The sequence below is a fragment of the Rattus norvegicus genome, chromosome 13 (assembly GCF_021556685.1).
Source record: "Rattus norvegicus strain SHRSP/BbbUtx chromosome 13, alternate assembly SHRSP_T2T, whole genome shotgun sequence".
Classification (NCBI taxonomy): Eukaryota; Metazoa; Chordata; class Mammalia; order Rodentia; family Muridae; genus Rattus; species Rattus norvegicus.
This window is the reverse complement of record NC_141546.1, coordinates 91950397-91972690: the sequence shown is the minus strand read 5'-3', so window position 1 is coordinate 91972690 and position 22294 is coordinate 91950397. Positions and strand designations below refer to the sequence as shown.

Here is a 22294-nt window from a genome sequence, read left to right as displayed (position 1 = left end):
AAACAGTTTTAAATACTGATGGGGAAGGCAGCTCAAGGAAAGGCGAGAAGATCTGAGTGCCCCTTAATACAGTCTCATCAGTTTTATTCGTGTGGATGTATACTGAGGAGTGAACTGAGGGCCCCTTGTGTGCCAGGCAAGTGCTCTACCACTGGACTTGGACTACAGCTCCAGGCCTCTTCTGGAGACAGGATCCCTCTACGCTGTCCAGGTTGAAGTTGAGCTCTATCTTTAGCTCAGGGCGATCTTGAACTTGTCCCTCTTGATCTTGACCCTCCCTCTCAGCCACCCAAGCTTGGATTGAAAGCCCATTGCATAGCTTTAATTTTTACCACCATCATCCTTTCCTTGCATAAGGAGACTTGACAGAAGCGGAAATGCAGCATGCCCTCTAGAAGTAAACAGCAATTTGTAGCAACTAACCCGGATACCTTGGACAGCGCCTAGGCGCACTGGGTGATCCCGCATTCCATTGACTGAGTGGGATGTTGGATGAGGTGAGCCTTCAGAAAGCAAACAACTGAGAAAAGAGGAGTGGGCAGGGAAAGAAGCAGCATTAAAAACAGCAAAACAGCACACCCCTGTTACTGAATCAGAGAATTAGAGCACTCTGGAAACCCCTAGGGTGACACTTGGAAGTCTTGGGCTTCCTGTCTCCTAGAATGTCTCTGGAGGCCGGGCACTCCTGTGAGTCTACAGCAGACAGATGGTAGCAAGACATCTGGAGCGTGTCTGCGGGTGCTGAATTGTCCCTAACCGTAAAGGGAAAGGGGCTAGGGCTGGCTTCATCCTCAGAGGCTTTGGTGTGTGTGCGTTTGTGCGTGTGCGTGTGCGTTTGTGCGTGAGCGTGCGTGCGTGAGCGTGCGCGCGCGCGTGCGTGCGTGCGTGCGTGCGTGCGTGCGTGTGTGTGTGTGTGTGTGTGTGTGTTAATGGCCCTCCAGTGCTCTATGGAAGGGTCTTGAGTTCAGCAAGAACAGGACCCTTGTCCGTCACCCTTCCCTCCCCAAAGCAAAGGTAAGGAGGTGACATTTATGAAGAGGAACAAACACCTCCAGCCAGTGACTGGTTCCCTGAATAAGAACACATCAGGAGTCTATGGCGAGAACTGTTACACTGAGTGTTACCAACAGCAGGGGCTCACTCACACTGAACTCAGGCATTTATTACCATCAGCCCCACAAGGAGGGACTGCTGCCATCCGCACTTCACTGTACAGATGGGGAGGTAGGAAAGTGTCCCGTTTCCTCTCGTGGTGTAGCCCAGAGCCTCTGTCTCTCAGCTCTCATTTGTCGGATGCGACAGTTCATTTATATTCTACTGGGCTTCTTCTGCACATAAACTCCATCTCCGAGTGGGTGGAAGCAGCCCCAGCTCGCCTCCGTGCTGTTCACAGAGTTATTTTCATTATTGGTACATTACGTGCTGTCTCCGTAACTCACTGTACTTGGAGAAACAAATGTTGGACTCTGGAAAGAGGAAAATCCAGCTTCATCGCCTTAACCCTCTGGTCACCGTCAAGGTAGGAATTTCTCTCCATCACCACTCATCAATAATATTGATAGAAACAAAATCTGATCGCACTCTGTCCAACTTAGGTAAATTAGAAGATGGGTATGCACTTCATGCAAGGTTGCTTTGTCTGTCTTCGTGTGTGCGTGTGTGTGTGTGTGTGTGTGTGTGTGTGTGTGTGTGTGTTAGACTCAGTGCTTTCCATATTAGTTCATGGTCTAACACTGAGAAGCATCTTCAACCTTCTTTTTTCTCTATGTTTAAAATTTTTGTTTCAATCCTTAGAATTGGAGAGAATGCCTTAAACATAAATTAAATTATTTATAGGTAAGGATTTGGTCTAGTTTCACGGAGAGAAAGCTTACACTTAACTTCTGTGTGCTAAGCGCTTTCACGGGGTTATCTCATTAATTTTGCCTTGTGATGGTTAGTGTTAAATGTCAATTTGACCAAATCAATAATCACCTAGGAGGGAGCCTCTGAAAATGTCTATGAGGGATTATTGTGATTACATAAATTGAGCTGGGAAGACCTATCCACTGTGGGTAGCATCATTCCCTAGCCAGGGAATTCTTGTCTGTGTAAAAGTGGAGAAAGAGAACTGAGCACTAGTAGTATGCATATAGGCATGAATTCATTGTTCTTTGCTCTTGTCTGTGGATGCCATGTGACCAATTTATTTCAAGCGCTTGCTGCCTGAAGCGCTTGCTGCCTCTACATCCCCAGCATGATGGATTGTACCTGAAACTTGGATCTAAAACAAATTAGTCTTTCCCTCAGTTGCTTTTGTCAGGGTGTTTTATAACAGCAACAGCAAAGGAAACTAAGGCAGGCCTGCAATAGTCCTGGGTGGCGAATCTGGCTAATTGTGAGCTATAGGTAAGGAAAGAGAGGAGTGGAGAGATGGAGACCCTTGTCAACACTTATGCAGCTAACAAATGGCAGAGTCAATATCTAAATCCAGGGCTGCTGCTTTTCACATCTTACCTATTGCACAACTTTTCCTAGTGTGCAGGGTTCGTGGGACAGATGCTGAAGTCCAGAATCTTTTAGAGTGCAGCAGAAGGTGACAGCTGGACTCTGCTCAGGAAGCTGTGAGTGCAGTCTGTTCTGACCCCTACACCACATCTGGCTCTTACTCTATACATGGCAGAAGTGCACCTGGATCAGCGCACATCCGTTTCCCTCACATTCACCATGCATTTTAATGTACTATCAACCTTAAAAAATTACTCTTTTACATCTGATAGGCATTTTCTCCTTCTAGAAACAACAGGACCTACTGAGATGGCTACCCAAAACATTTAACATGAGGATCTCAGGGCTTTGGAGTACAGTTCAGTGATAGAGTGTATACTTAGGCAAGTGGCTCTGAGTTCTAGCTATAGCGGGGGTAGGGGGTGTGGCAGAGGGAGAGAAAGAGACAGACACAGACACAGAAAGAGACAGAGAGACAGACAAACACAGAGAGGCAGAGAGAGGCAGAGTTAGAAACAGAGAGACAGAGACAAAGACAGAGACAGACAGACAGGCAGGGAGATATAGACAGGTGACAGACATACCCTCAGAGATGAGAGCTGTGTCTCTAAAGCCTCTTGAGCTTCTATTATAGGCTGGTTACTTACTAATTAAATTGCTTTTCTTCGTATGGCTTAGTCACCTCATCTGTAAAAATAGAAATAGTAACAGTACATCCTCCCCAGGCTCATCTGGGGACATCATGAATTAATGGACCAGTCCTTGGATGACACCTGACCTTGGCTAGCGCCCTAAGTCTTTGCTGCCCTGTGGCACCAGTCCTAGAAGGGGGTCCTTTCTCCCTGAAGGGCCATGACATGACTGACCAGGAGTCTGTGGACACTTACTCATACTAGACTTGGGAGTTGTGAGTTTTGTTTTCTGCTCAATGGACCTTGAAACATTGCTGGGGTTTTTCTGTGTCCTGGGGGATTTAGTCTCCCTTTCACACCTCTCTTGGGAAAGGCCAGGGTGTAACTGCTGACGTTTTACTCTGGTGATGCTCTGTGACAGACAGTGGAATCTACACGCCAGAGCCTCCTCTTGACTTCCCTGGCATCTGTCTTGATAGCAACTCCCTCCACTTCACTGCTAAAATTTATGAGTGGGACATTAACTCATAATGTGGTTTACTCAATATCCTACACTGTGGCTCTGGAATTTGTTCTGTGTCTCATATGGCCTCACAGGATCCAAAAGAGTTACAGAAATGAAGGTCCCTGGCCTCAAGGGCCTCCCAGAGGTATCCTTTTGTTAGTCTTCCGATTTCTTTTATGTCTACAAGAGCTAGTCCATTGGTACGTTTCCCTTTCAGTGTGGTATCTCCATCAGCCACACGCACGCTCTGATGGTTCTGCTCAAGCGATGGTGCTTAGTGTACTCTGATAACTCAGTGACGTTATAGTTGAGAATTGTACTTTAAATACACGTGGTGGCACAAGTCTTTAATCTCAGCATTTGAGGGACAGAAGCAAGCAGATCCCTTTTGAGATTGAAACCAGCCTGGTCTTCATAGTTCTAAGCCAGGCAGAGTTATATGGGAAGATCTCAAGAAAGAAAAGGGAAAAAGGAGAAGGAAAAGGAAGGGAAGAGACTATGTGGCTTCGGGCTCAGTGGTAAGGTGCTGAGGATTCTGTCCCCAGCACAGAACCTCCAAACAGAACAAAATAAACAAACACACGGAGAATACTGGCCCATCTTTAGGGGCCAAATATCACTCTCAGCCCTGGTGATAATGCCAAGAACAAAGCAGACATGTTTGCTGCTCTTGTAAAAATGACATTTTAGGGAAGGGAGCTGTCAAAAGCAGGTAGCCATGCACACAGTGTTTGCACTGAGTTCTCTGGAAAGAGGTAGAGGAAACTGTGAGCAGTACCACTGCTGTTTGAAGTGGGGAATGATCCCTTTTTTAAAATTTATTTATTTATTTATTTATTTATTTATTTATTTATTTATTATTGGTAACAGTGACATTCAAGATGGCACCTAGAGAATGTGAAGAACCAGCACTTAAGATGAAGAGAAGGTGGAGGGGACAATACAGGATAAAACAGGTATCTTATTTAAGACAGGGAAAGCATGCTCATGTAACCAGACCAAGGAAGCCGATGGCAGAGCCCATGGTGGTCAGTGTAGAGCCTTGCATCAGACAGACCATGGTAGCCATTGTAAGGAGTCTACCTGGTGATGACTAATGTGTCCAATCCTTGCACTGCGGGCTACACCCAAGGACGTGAGTGTCCGTCCTTCTTTCCTTTCTTGGGGGCAGATATGTCCTCTAACCTTAAACACCACTGCCTACACCAAAAATTTCCAACAATGGCATAGGAAACAAGGGACACACAGGAAGGACTCCCTTTCCTTCTTTTACCTTATAGTCCCAGCTAGCCTCCAACCTGCTACCCTTTCCTCTCTACCTCCTGCCTTCTGGGATTACAGACAGGGGCAGACGATCCCCGCTCGGGATTCAAGCTTTAGACACTTTGCCAAGAGCTAGACGAAAAGAGAAAAAATAAACCTCCAGTTCTGGTGCTCCTATTTTTAAAGTTGTGGTGGCTTTCATCTGGTCTGTTATGAAGACAAAGATGGCCAGCGAACAGCAATCCAGGCTTCCTTGGGTAACGCGTTTAATTGCTTTAACATGAAGTATTGGTATCAGAAAAGGGAAAGTTAATCTGTTACAGACACATTCAAAATCCCAGACACAATCCATCAATTCCCTCACAGAAATAACAGCTTTATCCTCGTCTCGCAATCTGAACTCAAATGAAGATGGGGTGCTTACAGCTAGTTTGGCTGTTATTTGCTGAAAATTCAAAGGCCAGCGCTAACAAGTAAAAGCTAGAACAAGGGGGTGACACAAATCCCTCTGATGAACTGTGTGTGAGTGAAACTTGGGATAACCGCTCTGTATGACTGGCTGGTTAAGTGTCGATGCCCCGTTCCAACAGGGTTCTGATTTCTTCTAGGATGTGACAGCCCAGGCTGTTAGGCTACATAACTAATGGCGGAGTATTTAAGCAGCGAGTGCGTTCTGTTTGAGTCTTTGCCCTTTGTTTGCTCTCATTTCGTGGAAAGTGTTGACCCTGCTCCCTGTAACACCTCGAAAGGAGAGGGGTGGGAAGACCCTCCTGTCTGGAAGACTGCAGCACCCTCACCCTCCCACCTCCAGCAGGAAGAGAGACCCAGTGATTTAGGAATAAGAGCTTCCTCTCAGGCAGATTTAATTAAATACCGACATGGTAATACAGCACCTGTCCGTGATCTCTTTAATTACCAACACCTTCCCCCATGCTCATTTTCCAGATGACAAAGTTGAAAAACCAAGATTTATGAAATAATCCCTAGGACAATTAAGGCAAGGTCCTCTACAATCTCTACTCTGGAAAAAAAAAGTCATTTCACTTTCCCCCAAGTCTTGGGGGGCGGGCAACACTCATCACGGGACCTTCCCTGTGATCTGTCCTAGAAATATTTCTTCCTAATGCTTTCCGTAAGAGTGGACTTTAAGTAAAAACTTAAAAAACAAACGAACAAACAAAAAACTACACGTTGCTTCTCCATGTTTGTGTCTTCTGCAATTATACCAGAGTGACTTTTAACTCAAGAAGTACAGCAGCTTCCGTTTGGAGAGAAGACTCACCTCATCAGGTAACATAAAAGGTCGCTACTCCAGCCTTGCTTCTGAGACTCTTTCCTCAGAGTATGCTGACCTTGTCCTTGCCACCAGAAGCCCGTCTCTTGACTGGAGGGTAGCCATCCACAGTGATATTTAGGTGGGTCACTTCTCACCCATCTTCTGCAGACATCAAGAGGACCAAAATGAAAGGAAGCGCTCAGATATCTAAGGAAAGCATTTGGTGGGGACCATGTTTCAGAACTGTGTGGAGAAGCCAGGCTCCTGGAAGGACTTCTGGGGTTTTGACAGATGAGCAATGTCATTTCGTTCTTCAGTGTCGAAGGGTCACAGCCAAGGCCGCTCTAAAGACTTTGGGCCAGAAGTGCAGGACAGCAATGCATTTTGCAGCCCCGAGCGAGCCTCCGTTCACTCCCTGGAAAGATGCTTATCTGCCTCAGTCCCAGGAAGGGCTCCTTCCTTCTTGTCAGTGTCAGCCTTCCTTTCTTACAGCAATTACACTCGAATCACGGATACTTGTGATTGTGGGAGGGCCTGGAGTTTTCGTAAGTGTTTACATGTATCACCATGCAGTGATTATATATAATAATGGGTTTTGTGACATTTCCTTACCTGTATAGGAAGAATTCTGACTGATCATATTCACCTCCATCACTCTCCTTTATCCCCTCCCATCCAGCTGACCCAGTTCCTCCTCAACTAATCTTCTACTTTCCTGTCTCTCTCTCTCTCTCTCTCTCTCTCTCTCTCTCTCTCTCTCTCTCTCTCTCTGTGTGTGTGTGTGTGTGTGTGTGTGTGTGTGTGTGTGAATTATTTTAATTAGTTGTCTTAGTTAGGGTTCCTATTGCTTTGATGAAGCACCATGACCATAGGGTTTATTTGGCTCACACTTCCACATCATAGTTCATCCTCAAAGGAAGTCAGAACAGGAACCCAAGCAGAACAGGAACCTGGAGGCTGATGCAGAGGCCATGGAGGAGTGCTCCTTACTGTCTTGCTCTCCATGGCTTCCACGGCATGCTTTCTTGTAGAAGCCAGAACCACCAGCCCATGGGCGGCCCCACCCACAATAAACTGAGCCCTCCCCACCAATCACTAATTAAGAAAATGCCCCACAGGCTTGCTCATGCTGGTCTTACAGAGGCCGTTCCCCAGTGGAGGCTCCATCTTCTCTGATGACTCTCGCTGGTGTTGATATAAAACTAAACCAGAATACTCGTGTCGCCTTATAGGAGCATGGGAGGTTTACCAGAAAACATCTCTCCCTCTCTAAGCAACCAGGGACTGGTTATAGATCGTAAGAGGTTAGCCGGCCCTTGTGAGTCCCTCTGCCCTGTGGTGAAATGCTAGCAGTCAGTCTGGCATAGGGCATGCACTGGTGATTACAGCTGCCAAGAGCTAATGTCTTGCCCAGGAGACAGCGTTCCACGACATTGCACCCTTTTCCCCCCGCTCCTCCGTTCTCTCTGCTCCCTCTTCTGTGATGCTCCCCAAGCCACAGGGGTGTGGGTGGGGGGGTGATGTCGCTGTTTCATTTAGGACTAAATATGCAGCTGTCAGTCATTCGCAGCATTCTGACCAGTTATGAAGCTCCGTGGTAACTACCAGCAGCTGCAGGGAGGCCTTTCTGACGAAAGCTGACCCCATTATATATGAGCATAAATGTGCTTACTTACAAGGCGATTCAACAGACAAGTCTCATCCACTTAGCCTTACAGCCACAGTGGCCTGCCTATTAGGGCTGCTGACCTTCCCAGTCACGAGTTTTTTGACCAGGTTTATAGCACCGCACATGAATTTCCTCCCATGGAGAGAACCTGAAATCCACTCAGAAAGTGGTTACCTCATAACAGTCAGGCCACTATAGCCTCGTGGGCACCTTGTGCCTGGCACGTTGGTATTGAGCACCCAGGCTCCACAACTGAGGAAGAGTGTTGATGACGATTCTCCCCACACGGCCTGCACAGTGTCTTCTGGCACTGGAAATTCTAGCCCTCGGGGAGGAAGCTTCCAGATGAGTTCCAGCTGCATTTCCCCGTGCCCCGTAACCAGGGCATGTGCTGTCTTCAGCAATAGGGTCTTATTTAGTTTGAGCTGGCAACCCATGGCAATGGCGATAGTTTGGACTGTTTTAGCAGCCAGCAGCTCATAGGGAGGCAGCCCATCTCTGGCACTGGGACTTCCACCTAATAACCTTATGGCTTCTGGGAGCAGTGTTGGCCAATCATTCAGGGCACCTCTGACTCAACTCTCCCTCCTTTTTAAGCTTCTTTACATGATTTTGTTTTCTGTGAGGCACATTCTCTCTCATGTCCCCGCCCTCTTCTCTCTCCCTTCCTTTGCCCAGATGAGTCTCCTTTGTATTCCTAAACTGTGTACTTGTACTTTCAGGCCAAGTATGCACACTGTGCACACACACACACACACACACACACACACACACACACACACGTGTATGTACTGATGGATATATGATTTTATGTATCTATATAAAAATCTAGGAACTGCAATTGAGAGAAACATTTTGGCTTAAAAACTCCATTTTATATATATGTTTGTGTGTGTGTGTGTGTGTGTGTGTGTGTGTGTGTGTGTAACATATTCCTTATATTCCTTAGGTGGGCATCTATACTGATTCCATAATTTAACTATCATGAGAAGTCTTTAAAAAAAAAACCCTGATGTGTAAGTTATCTGTGTGACTTAGAGTCCTTTAGAATACTGTTAAATATAAGTGCACCATTCTTGTGACTCCCTCGAACAGAGTCACATAGGGAGTCACACAGTCCATTATCCTCCAGCCGTCGCATGTTGAGCACGTGTGCTGTCCTGTGCGGATCTTGCTCTCTTCCTTCCTATCCACCTGCTTCTAAGGGCTGAGCGCAATATTCCAGGGGCGATCTTGCCAAATTCGCTAAATTACCCCATGCCTCCCTCATGATGTGATGCTGCTGCACATACAGCCCCAGATCACATTAGCTTCTGCGGCATATTGCGAACACGTCTAATTTGGTGTCTTCCACCCCATCAGTCTCTCTGTTTGCTGCATCTTCCTTTCTCCGTGCTCACCTCCGCAGCCCCCTCCCCCACCGCACTTCAGTTAACCTGTCCGGTTCCCTTCTCACTTCATTTGATCTTCCCTGTATCTTTAACCTCAGAAATCCCACACCGCAGTTCTCCTCGTCGTGAGTTTGCAACTCTTTCTGATTTAATTTCATCTGCAAATCTAATTAACACGATGTTTACTACATCCCTCCCCCTCGCTCAGGTTACAAGCATAAAGGCTCAGAAAAACAAAACAAAACAAAAAAGAAAAAAACAAAAAAAAAACAAAAACCACCCGACTAGCGTTAACAGGGATTTCCGGAGCCCTTCCCAGCGCCTTGCCTCTTGGGATAGCCTGAGAAAATGCAATTAACTTTCTCCATCTCAGGGATGGTTGTTTCAGCCACTTCACACCATGTTGATGGACAGCTGTGTCTCTTCCCCTAATCAGCCAATTTGGAGATAGAACAATTACAAAAGACAGCAATTACTGAATGCAGTCTGTCATGGCAGAGATGGGGGCTGAGAAGGGAAAGAGGGAAGAAGAAATTCTAGTCAGATGATAAAAAGATCTCAGCTCTCTTGAGGGAGTGCACTCTCACAGGGGCACACTGAAAAGACCGGCAGAGAGGGGTGGCAAGGCAGGCTGGTTTTCCAGCCCCCTCTCCCAGGCTACTCCTAATCACAGGCCAATGGTTGCTTTCCCTGTGTTTTGTTTTGATTAAAGACTCCTCTGAGTTTGTTTTTGATCTATTTTTAATCATGCTCTGGTGTTTAAACAATTGCTTGAAAGGCGTTTCCTTTTACCTCTTTCTGAAATGTTTTTTTTTTTGTTGTTGCCAAAATTTAACTATCTCTCGCTTTCTTTTTTTAAAGTAACCGAAACAAGCAGAAAGATCTTTTTGATAACAACCTCGAGCCATAGAATTTGAAGAGAGAGATGCGGGCTCCCTCTTTCCTCTTCAACCTTGGTTACTTCAAGTTCTTCCTCTGAATTCACTTAGGCAATTGTCTCAAAATACCACGTACTTTTTCTGTGTCTAATATGGAAGGCTGGCAAGTGAAAATACATCATTTCCTAAGTTTAATAAGCGTAGAAGTTTGTGGTTAGGCTAAGAAAACATCACACACACAAAAGTATACTCTATTCTCTCTCTCTCTCTCTCTCTCTCTCTCTCTCTCTCTCTCTCTCCCCCCCCCCCCGTGTGTGTGTGTGTGTGTGTGTGTGTGTGTGTGTGTGTATGTATGTATGTATGTATGTAGTGATTTCTAAGTGCCTTTATTTTAAAATACAGAGGGCAAGAGAACAAGGCAGTAGAATAACTCGTGTTAAACCTTGTGGCGCTCAGCATCCCCCCACCCCACCCCCTCAAAAAAAATCCTTCCCAGCATAGGCTATCAGAACATCATGAAGGAGAAGGGCACAGACGGAGGCCAGGAGAAGCCTTTTCATATTTTAGAGGACAGATTCACATTAGAAGATCTTATGAACATTTTACAAAGGCCTTTGCCTCTCTCCAACTTTTTTTCTGTTCTCGGTAGGAAGGTAGAAAGAAAAAAAAAATCCCACATAAAGTTCTACCTTTCTGGTGAGCGAGGCTAAAGGCAGAAGGAAAAAAAGGTGTGGCCAGACACGCTCAAGGGAGGTAGGAATTACTGAAGTCAACCGCGTGTGTCCACCATCAAGTAAACTGAAAATAGATCACGGGAAGCTTGTAACGCACAGGCTTTCTGGAAGCCTGAAGCAGGTGGAAAAGGGCTCTGACTAGAAGCTTCCACTGTGTCTTGTAGAGATGCAGTTTCAGAATATCTGTAGGACAGTAAGGTAGAACAGGCTGAGGTAAGCCCAAATGGGGTGGAGCGCTGAGCTGATGATTGCTCGCTTTCCCTTGGTTATGTGACCTTGTGTACGTGATCCGGTCCCTGCTTCGCTCAACTTTCTCATTTGTCACGTGCCTCCTCCAATCAGATTGCAGCAATGATCGAATGGCATGATGGGAACAAAACCTCAAGCTTTATGTAGACATCAGATACCTCATACTTAGGGTGTCTCAAAGCCTTAGATATTTTATCGTCATTGAAAGCAGCTAGAATTACTATCAAACACCGCTGGGGGTGGGGGATTCAATTCTGTATTCATTTTTTTTTTTCGGAGCTGGGGACCGAACCCAAGGCCTTGCGCTTCCTAGGCAAGTGCTCTACCACTGAGCTAAATCCCCAACCCAATTCTGTATTCATTAATCATCATCCAATGATATTAATGCTTTGATTTTCAAACAGATTTGATGGTGTGGGAGTGTGTCCTTAGCATTTATGGGGATCGAGGGTTAATCTTCAACACCAAAACCATCACTGTCATAATAAGCTTAAAAATTAAAATTACTAGTAAAATCCTCAATTGCATATACTTTTTTTATTTGTCCAGCAGTACTCTATTTCAAACAATCAAATTTACCAGGTATTTTCCCACAAGGTTTCAATGTCGAAATTGAAATTCATATTTTGGAATCAGGCTGCCACTAAAATTCTTAATATTTTGCTTTATTTTCCATTTGTTTACCCGTGGTGTGAAGTAAAAACCCAAGTTTTTACACCTGACATACTGAAATAGAAACAACATTTAATAATCAACGATGAGTTACTAAGTCCTAAGTAACACTGTGGAAGGTTAATTCAGTTCATGTAAGCAGAAGGTCTCATCAAACAACAATACCAACTATTTGGGAAGAGGCTACCAGTCAGCTTGCTTTGCTTGCCATGATACAGCTGAGATTAGCCAGACTACAAATATTCAGCATGGACCTTGCAACCTCCATGACCTAATTTATTACTCATTCGTTATTGTAAATAGCCTGAGCATTTGAACATACGAAACATGCTATTAGCTAGCCTCCAGTGATACATAAATGACAAAACCACATACATAAAATGCTATGGAAAAAATCCGTGTGTGTGTGTGTGTGTGTGTGTGTGTGTGTGTGTGTGTGTGAAGTTAACATTGCCCCTAGGTAGTAACACATCAGAACATATCAAATACTTTTCTTGTTGCTAAGATAAAATACCCAACTACAGTAACATAAGAGAAAAAGGATTTGTTTGTTTCAATTTATGGTTTAAGAAGGGGAACAGTTCATTGCAATGGGGAAGGCACGGCAGCAAGAGCTTAATCTGGGGGACTCATATTGTACCTACAGTCAGAAGCAAGGGAGATGAATGAGGTCAGACTGTACCTACAGTCAGAAAGCAGGGGAGATGAATGAGGTAATACTGTACCTACAGTCAGAAAGCAGGAGGGATGAATGAGGTCACACTGTACCTACAGTCAGAAAGCAGGGGAGATGAATGAGGTCATACTGTACCTACAGTCAGAAAGCAGGGGGGATGAATGAGGTCACACTGTCCCTACAGTCAGAAAGCAGGGGAGATGAATGTGGTCATACTGTCCCTACAGTCAGAAAGCAGGGGAGATGAACGCTCACGCTCAGCTGGCTTCTTCCTTTCCCTGTTTTATTTAGTCTCCCACATTCAGGGTGGGTCTTCTTGCCTCAGTTAAACCTCCCTGAGAACTTCCTCAAGGAAGCACCCAGAGGTGTCTCCTAGACGACTTCAAATCCGGTCAAGTTGACAAGGAAGATGAACCATCCAGCAGTTTGCTAAGAAGATGAATATCAAAGGATTATTTGTTTACAACTGAAGGGCTCCTTGGTGGTTGTACAAAGATACCGAGACAAAATTAGCATATGTGGAAAGAAACTGAATGATCAAGACTCCAGGCCAGCTGGACTCTCTGAGGAATCTTAACATCAGGCAAAGCGAGAGAATCAAGTAGCCTGCACATCATGGTGACGTGCTAAGAGACAGATACCCAGCACCAACTATGAGGTGTTCTTGTCTAAAACTCAGCCCTGAACCTGGTCGGCCTCAAGATCTAAACATCAGTTTACAGGAAGTACCTGCAGAAATGTCCCCACAGGAAATGTGCGAGATGGGGAGCAGGCTGTAATTGTTACTTTTCTCCTGGACCTGTCAAAAGCTACTTAAGGGAGGAAGGACTTATTTTGGCTCAAGGTTTGTGAGCCTACAGTCCATCTTGGTGGGGAAAGCGTGACAGAGAGAACATGTAGCTAGACTCTAAAATCACAGTAGACCAGAAGAAGAGAGAGCTCAAAGTGGGCTATAAATCATAAGCTCCACTCCATGGCCCTGTCCCTATCGTCTGGACCCTGTGTCCAAGAGCTTCCACTGCATACCAGCCAGCCTTACGGGCTGGAAAGTGTTCAAACACAGAAGCCCCTGGCAGGAGGAGAATCCCAGGGGCTAGGGTTTCACATTCAAACTAAAACACAGTCTATAAACCAAGGCCCAAAGACCTGGTTCACCCAAGGAATCCACGAAATGAAACAAAACAAACAACAAAAAGGAAATAAACTCAAGAAACAGTAACCCTCGGCGGGTCCTGCTGTGAACAAGCCAGCCCCAGTATCACGACTTCGAGATAAGCAGGGGGCTCTCAAGGTGGGTTAGAAATTAGATGGCACAGAAGCAAAGCAGAACACTGCCTTGCTATCCTTTGATTGTTAGAATTTTTTTAAAGCTGCCTCTGCTCAATAGGTATGAACGCTGCAGTCGTTCAGAGTGAAATGACCTTTAGAGTTTGGCTTAAAATGCTCCAGGGAGGGAGGAGAGAGAAGGGTGTGGCAGGAGAAGAAATGAAACAAAGTTACAAAAGGGTGACCAGGTGACACATATGGGAGCAATTCTTTTGAGTGTTTAATTTTTTTGTTCACACTGAAACTTAAAAAAAAGAGAAAACCTCTTTTTAAACGATTTATTAATGTATGTAAGTACACTGTAGCTGTCTTCAGACACACCAGAAGAGGGCATCAGATCCTATTACAGATGGTTGTGAGCCACCATGTGGTTGCTGGGATTTGAACTCAGGACCTCTGGAAGAGCAGTCAGGGCTCTTAACTGCTGAGTCATCACTCTACCCCCTGAAACGTTTTTTTAAAGAGTCGATGTGTCTATGCTCCATTTAATCCATTCACATCACCCCCCCACACACACAGATACTTACACAATAACTTTAGAGAATAGTCCAATAAACCATTATTAATAAGATCAATCTAAGCTGAAGACAACAACAGTCCAACCTCGATGGACTGCATTAAAAAACAAATGAGATGTAGTGGTTTGAACAAGAATAGCCCCCAAAGGCTTGGAGATTTGAGCTCTTGGTTACCAGGGTGTTGCAATATTAGGAGGTGTGTCCTTGTGGGAGGAAACGGTGTCATTGAGGATGGGCTTTGGGGTTTCAAATGCTCAAGCCAGGCCCAGTGGTTTTCTAACCTCGTGCTGCACATCTGGATGGAGAACTCTCGGCTGCCCCTCCAGCACCGTGTCTGCCTGCCTGCCACCATGCTTCCTGCCATGACAATAAAGGCATAAACCTCTGAATGTAAGCAATTAAGTGCCTTTCTCTACAAGTGTTCCTACGCTCATGGTGTCTCTTCTCAGCGACAGAACAGTGACTGAGACACAAGAACCCAGGAGCTTTCCACCTCCTGCTCTCTGAGCTTGAGGGAAGGTGGTGACCCCTCTGTTGAGCCTGGCGATGTCAGGGTCAGTCGCCATACCCCAAGTGATGACATTTTTTCCCAATGTAGTGAAAGAGTAGTAAAAGAGGTGGGCGGAGTACAGGAAAGGAGAACGCATTGTTACCGAGACAGTGGTGCACCCTGTTCTTCCTCTTTTCCCACCAGTAGAAGGCCCAGAATCCCAGACTCTGGGGTGCCCTGCAAAGAGAAGCCATCAAATTATGAATAACATGATGCATACCTGCTGCATATGACCCACCTAGAGCTGCTCACCTAGGGGCACACCTGCAATCCCAGCACTGGGGAGACAGAGGCAGGAGGATCAGGAGTTCAATGCCATCCTCAGCTAAAGTGTGAGTTCAAGGTCAGCCTGGAGTACGTGAGACCCTATCGCCGCCACCACCACCACCACCACCACCACCACCACCACCACCACCACCACCACCACCACCAGAACAACAACAACAATAACAACAACAATAACAATAACTCACCTGAGTTCTACCTGCTACTCTCATCCCCTGCTTCCAATGAGAGCAAGGTCCTTTCTAGCTCTGTCATTGCATCTGTGTGTGTAGTGCCCGGAAGTGAATCCTGGGCTGCAAGTGTACCAGGCAAGATTCCTTTCACCGAGTGATACCCAACCCCACTCTGTGTATCTTCTTCAACATGCAACCTTCCATCATAGATGAAGGGAGGGAAAACACCACTTGCTTGGGAAGGACCTCCACTCTATGCATGAGTTCTTCACTCGGGAGAGCTGGGGCTGGTTGGGGTTTAGGGTTGGTGAGTGATGTACTTCGAGAACACGGGGAAGATAGAAGATGATGTCTGGGTATAAATGCACCTTAAGGTTTTTTTTTTTTTTTTTTTTTTTTGGTTCTTTTTTTCGGAGCTGGGGACCGAACCCAGGGCCTTGCGCTTCCTAGGTAAGCGCTCTACCACTGAGCTAAATCCCCAGCCCCGCACCTTAAGTTTTAAACATAATTATAGACGGTTTCCCTAGGGTCTTTGCTTTGCTGTGCTAACGATTTCTTTTAGATGGCTGTGCATTCTTAATTGTATCTAGCTCCCCCATACAACAGATCTCTTTTTATACCCGGGAAAACGTGTATCTCATGTTACCATGTGCAGAGGACTGAAGCTCCTGCACATAAAAGGACCCCTACTCACACCTCACCCTGCAAATCCAAGTGCACATGGCTGCCCAAACCCTCTAGGGAGGGCAGAGAGGCATAACACAGAGCGACTGTTTGAAGGGTGGAACAAAAGCCCATCCCCAATGTCTTGGAGCAGACAGAAGGAAAAGGATATTTGCATAAGATGAGACGCCAATAAATTCGAAAGTTCAACGTGCTCACAGACAGACAGCGGCGGGGACAGTGACGGAGGGATCGGATCTCCGCAGCAGATTGCAGCTTTCATGTTTCATTTGCCTTTAATTCCTAAAGAAGGCAGAGGTTCAAAGGAATGGCTCACACACACACACACCCCCATCTCCTCCTCCTGAAAAAACTTCTGCCCAGCCCTCCAATGCCGACGCCCAGAGACACCCCTGTTGGTTACACTTGAACAGATCATTTTTCATAAGATACTTATTGATTAGAAGCGATGCTCATCTGAGTCCCAGCCACAAAGTAGTGTTTCAATCAAGCGAAGATGGACATTCCCAGCCTGTTCCTGTGCGCTGACCCATCTGTCACCATCTCTGTGCCCAGAGGGAACGGCAAGCCCTCTTGCCTTTTCTGCCATCTCTTCATGCTCTTTGTCATACAGAAAAACACACAGGCGACGCATGAACGTATTTTATCTGTTGTCAGCAGGAACTTTTCATGAGCTCAGTCAAAAGATGCAAAAAGAGAGAAAAGGGGGGGGGAGTAGAATTAAGTCTCTGAGTAGCCGAGAACAGTTTCACTGGGTTCAACGAGAGGTTAGAACAGAGTGGGAATAATGGGGTAACTGAAATCAGACATGTTTAGGTGACTTCAGACAGTGTTTTTTATTTATATGTAACAATATGCAGAGACATCTGGAAACCAAGACCACATGTTTCTGATGGCCTCGAACTTGACACCCTGTGAGAGACAATTAACCCTTACTGTAAGGGCTTTCTTTCCTAAAAAGTCTCAAGATTGTTATTTTGCACTGGTGATGGACAGGATCTGATTTTTGCTTCAGGGTAAACTGGAAGACATAAAAAACTCAGAACTCAGGGCTTCCCCGGGGACATAGAGGAGGTGACATCAGACAATTTCCCCTCTGCACTTGCCCTTCAGGGAAGGGACAGAGCTACGTGTGAGATGTAATGGTTCTTAGGGTAAAATCGGAGGCCTCAAGCAGCACTGCAGGCTGATCTGCCTTATTTTCTTCTACCCGGATGTCATTCCTGAGGGTGGTCATTGCCTTTGAAAAATTCTGAGTATTGATAGTAACTTCAACTGTAGGTTCATTTATCTAACAAAAATTTAAGGAGCACCTACTTTATTCAAGATGGCGTTATTTATAATTTAAAACCCAGTATCTACTCCTTTATTAGGTTTTTATTATTTTATAATTAGGCAATTTTTAAAAGCTTTCTTATGAGGAGAACAGATTTGGGATATAATAAGAAGGATTTGAGGTAAAACATGGATCCTGAGATGGCTCAGGTAAACACTTGACGCAGGCCTGACAACTTGAATTTGATCCTTAAGATCCACACAGTAGGAGAGAAACAACTCTGAAAGGTTGTCCTTTGACCTGTACAAAACTCTATGGCACACAGACAGACAGACATGCATAAATACATAACACAGAGAGAGACATGCACACACACAGACACACACACACACAGACACACACACACACAGACACACACATACACAGACACACACACATACACAGACACACACACACATACACAGACACACACACACATACACACACACAGACACACACACACATACACACACACATACACAGACACAAACACACACACACATACACAGACACACACACACACCCTGTAGCTACTAACAAGCTTTGTTCTTTCAACTTTTTGTCTGATATAAAATATCATTGCCCAAAAGATTATGCTATATTGTATTCTTAATTCAAGCCCCAAATTATAGCATTTTATAATAAAATCTGAGCCAAGTCCCACTGGTATTTGAGACTGTCATATCATCCTTTCTCCATATTTCCTATTCCAGCATTTTTTTTTTGTTTTTTTTCTTCTTTTTCCAACCTGTTCTGTAGACAGGTTTCCAATTTTCATACCCCATCTTCAAGTGTGATTCTACAGGAAATTGCATACAAATGGGAAATACTCATTCTGCTCCAGAAACAAATAACCCTCTAATTTGATAACAAATACATTTCACTTAAATGCAAAGCTCACTTTCACTTCCAAAAACCTGACCTTTATTTCCCACAAAACTCCTATGAAGAAATTCCATTCATGAATTTCATCAGTACCAGAACAAAAAAAAATATATCTAATTGCCTCTTCTATGAAATCTGTATTTATCAATTATGGCTTTCTCGGGGAAATTCTAATTTGCGAAAATGCTCGGCATTCCAAGCGCTGACAGTTGGAGGTGGACGTCCTTAAGGATGGAGGGGAGAAAAGTTCTTTTTTAAATGGCACATTTACTAATTATAAAATGCTCTTATCTCGCTGCAGCCCAAGCCAACATGAACATGTGCCTTGCACTCAGAAATCCCAGGATTGTCACAACTTGTGCCAGCTGTTGAGGTTATGACACCTGTGCCAGCGTCGCCAGCTCTGCCCACTGTCATCTGTTCCATCTGCACTGTTTGTACCAATTCTCCCATTTCTGCATCTGGACCTTCTGCAGAACCGTTTCCAACAATGCCAGCTGTGTCATTGGTGCCAAATGTGCCAGATGTTCTATTTGTCCGCCCTGGGCCAAATCAATGCAGTTTTGTGCTCATTAGTTTTAGCTGGTAGATTCTATTTTACAATTTTTTGAGATGTATTTAGATTGAATCCAGGCAAATTTCCCCCTCATGATGGTACCACATCTCTCTGGCCACCTTTTTTTTTTTTTTTTTTTTTGCAACCCCAACTCTGTATCTGACAACTCGAACTTGCTCAATGTTATCTGGGTTGTATTAAAACAACTCGCCAGAACTGGCTCAACATTAACTGTGGTAGAGGATCTCCTACCATGTAAAAATTATACACCGAGAAAGGTCGTGGAACACAGCACCAAATTTCCAAAGTAATGGAGAGAGAATAAACTTGGTTCTGATAAACAAATTGAGAGTGTTCAGAGATCAATATGGTGAGCTGATTAGAGTAATCTGCCACATAATGTCCTATTGGGCTGTCTGTTTATTGGTCTTTTAATGGGCACAGTTTCTCATGCAAATTAGTGGTTATGTCATATCTCCCACCCTCCCCCTTTCTGAGTTCTGCTCGGGAGAGTATTAGCCAAGCCTGTGCCTGGATGGCAGGGTGAGACCCACCACCCTTGTTACCTCCCAGTCTAATGAAGCAAGCTCAGGGTCTAGTCCTCCGGCTAGAATCTAGTTGCTCTACTCTTCCTGAATGTCATTTCCACTGGTGCCAACACAAGCCACTCTTACTCATATGCTCTCCCAGCTTTAAAATTGGAAGGAAAAAAAGTATTTCCATGCCCACAATCTTGATGCTCCACGATGCCACAAACCAACCTCCTCCCCTTTTTCATTTTTCTCATTTAGGAAGTTTCTTTTACAGAGCCCCGATGCTTAACCTAATGGACCTCCTCCCCAGTTCTTTCTTCTCCCATCACTCTTGGGTGGAGGGGACAAGATTGTCAACATTTGAAGACAGATGGCCTACCAGCATATAAGAAGGAAAATCCAAGGACTGTGAGACCGCCTCTCGTTTGCTGACCATGGATGGTCTAACTGCACCCTTCAGATAAAGTAAGCTTCAAACCGTTGGCTGTGAAATTCCTGACACCAGGTAGAGCGTCAGCTCATAACAAGAATCCCAGATCTGTGGTCGATCTATGTATGTGATGACAGGAACTCAGAATGTTTCCACTGATGCATTGGGGTTTCAAATTCTGTAGGGGAAAGGCTAAGAAGTGAAGGCATTGCTGATAAACTCATCTAGATGTGATGGAGAATTTCTAGTTATACCTTCCCAGACTGGGGCCGGTGTACGGAGGTCCTAAGACCACAGTACAATAGTCCCTGTTATATCCTTGGTTAGGGACACATCCTCCATTCAAAAGACCCTTCCTTGATAAGGCCTGTGGCTATTTCTTACTATGGTCCTCCATTGCTCGCACCTGGGTTTGACCTGTTGCTAACTCTTTTCCTCAGAACCTTCCCCTAACCCTTTCTAAACATGGAGAGTTCCCTGGACTGATACCAATTTATTAAAAATGGCAGCTTCTTAACAGCATATGCCCAATTCTGAGCTAGAGGGATCCATTCTGAGTCGGCTGACCCTACTTCTAGAAATGTCATCAACTTCTTAATTCTCATTTTCTGTGTTGTGAGATGCCAGGAAGGAACATCTTAATTAGGATTAAAATAGTCTTCTGACTCGTTGGGAGTGCACCCTGTACCTTCCTAGAACATTTTAATTAATACAACTTCTGCTCCCTGCTGACAAAGATGTTTCCGATGGTGTTTTGGCCTAACATATTTACCGCCTTCACTGCCGTGAGTCACTTGAATACTTGGAGGAGTCCACGCACTTCATGGCCTCATGTAAAGTAAGCGTTAGAACTGTCAGGTGGGATACACAGCTGAGAGTACTTCCAAACGCCTCTCCAACCTTTCGGATACAGTTTCTTAATGCAAACACCCTGTGGCCCTGCCCCAAGGACAGAATAGAATGTACACAAGATTCAAGGTTCTGATGGTGTACTGGCTGGTTTTGTGTATCAACTTGATGCAAGCTCGAGTTATCACGGAGAAAGGAGCCTCCCTTGAGGAAATGCCTCCATGAGATCCAGCTGTAAGGCATTTTCTCAATTAGTGATCAAGGGTGGGAGGGCCTGTTATGGGTGGTACCATCCCTGGGCTGGAAGTCTTGGGTTCTATAAGAGAACAAGCTGAACAATCCAGAGGAAGCAAACCAGTAAGCAGCACCCCCACCCCCACCATGGCCTCTGCATCAGCTCCTGCCTCCAAGTTCCTGCCCTGTATGAGTTCCTGTCCTGACTTCCTTGGAGATGAACAGTAATGTGGTAAGCTAAATAAACCCTTTCCTTCCCAACTTGCTTCTTGGTCATGATGCTTTGTGCAGGAATAGAAACCCCGACTAAGACTGAACCTCTGAACCTATAAGCCAGCCCCAATTAAATGTTGTTCTTTATAAGACCTGCCTTAGTCATGGTGTCTATTCAAGCAGTAAAACCCTAAGACGGATGGCAAAGACCTGGGTACTTTAGAAATCTGTTACTGTTACATTCAGCATCTACTTTGGGTGACTGCTTTTCTGGTATTAGCAAGTTATCATAGAGGGAAAGACGCCCATCCTTCCCTAGATGGAGTCTCCATAGTTTGGAGTCAATAGAGACTTCCTACAGTTCTTGAATATTTGTTTCCTACTGTTCCAATCTAAAAGTCCACACTTTCAAATCTGGAAGTAGAATGAAACTCTGTTTTTGTCCTTCACCACTGGGTGCCTTGGTTTAGCAGGCCGTGCTCCTCTGTACATTGGAGTTAGAAGAGTAGCCTTTTGACTAGTAGTCATTAAGACAGTGGTTCTCAAACTGCAGGTTACAAACCCCACAAGGGGTTGCATATCAGATATCCTGTGTATCAGATATTTACATTATGACTCATAAGAGCAAAATTACAGTTATGAAGTAGCAACAAAATAATTTCATGGTTGAGGGAGTCACACAACATGAAGGACTGTATTAGAGTGTCACAGCATTAGGAAGGTTGAGAAGTACACCATTAAAACAACATGAAGGGGCTGGAGAGATAGCCCAGTGCTTAAGAGTACTTGTTCTTGCGGAGGACCTGGGTTTCCCCATACCCACATGGTGACTTGAAATGATCTATGACTCCAGTTCCTCTTTTGACATAAGAGCACCAGGCATTTATATAGTGTGCATATATACACGCAGGCAAAACAACCATACATAGAAAACCAGAATAAATAAATCTTTAAAACGTGATATGAGAAAAGACGGCGTGGAAGAAGGCAGTGACTCTCCCCAGAGCGCTATGGCCCAGTAGGTAACTTGGTTGCTATTGTTGTTATCTTTCTACACAGTGCTATTTTCAGACTTGCACGTGGCTCCTACAGGCCTCTATTCTAGCATGGATTCCCGAGGACGAGCTAACCACCTCTAGAAGAGAAGTCTTCCCAAATGTAGAAGAGTTTGAGGGAGCAGGACCAAAGTCGAAAGGAGTCAGAGAAGGACTGGCATTGGAAAAGCACACGTTACATCAATGTGCAGGAATACATGTGTTTCTGCCTAAATAAAACAGGAAGTCAAACAACATTGGGAACTAATGATTCACA

The 22294-nt window shown here is 45.0% G+C and overlaps 1 long non-coding RNA gene across 1 annotated transcript; it reads left to right on the top strand.

Moving 5' to 3' along the window:
* The first annotated feature begins 1107 nt into the window (after positions 1 to 1107).
* LOC120096321 (uncharacterized) lies at positions 1108 to 21023 on the top strand. Its single transcript, XR_015636367.1, has 3 exons — positions 1108 to 1519; positions 4495 to 4580; positions 18470 to 21023. It is a non-coding gene; the product is annotated as an uncharacterized LOC120096321 (long non-coding RNA).
* Positions 21024 to 22294: the final 1271 nt, after the last annotated feature.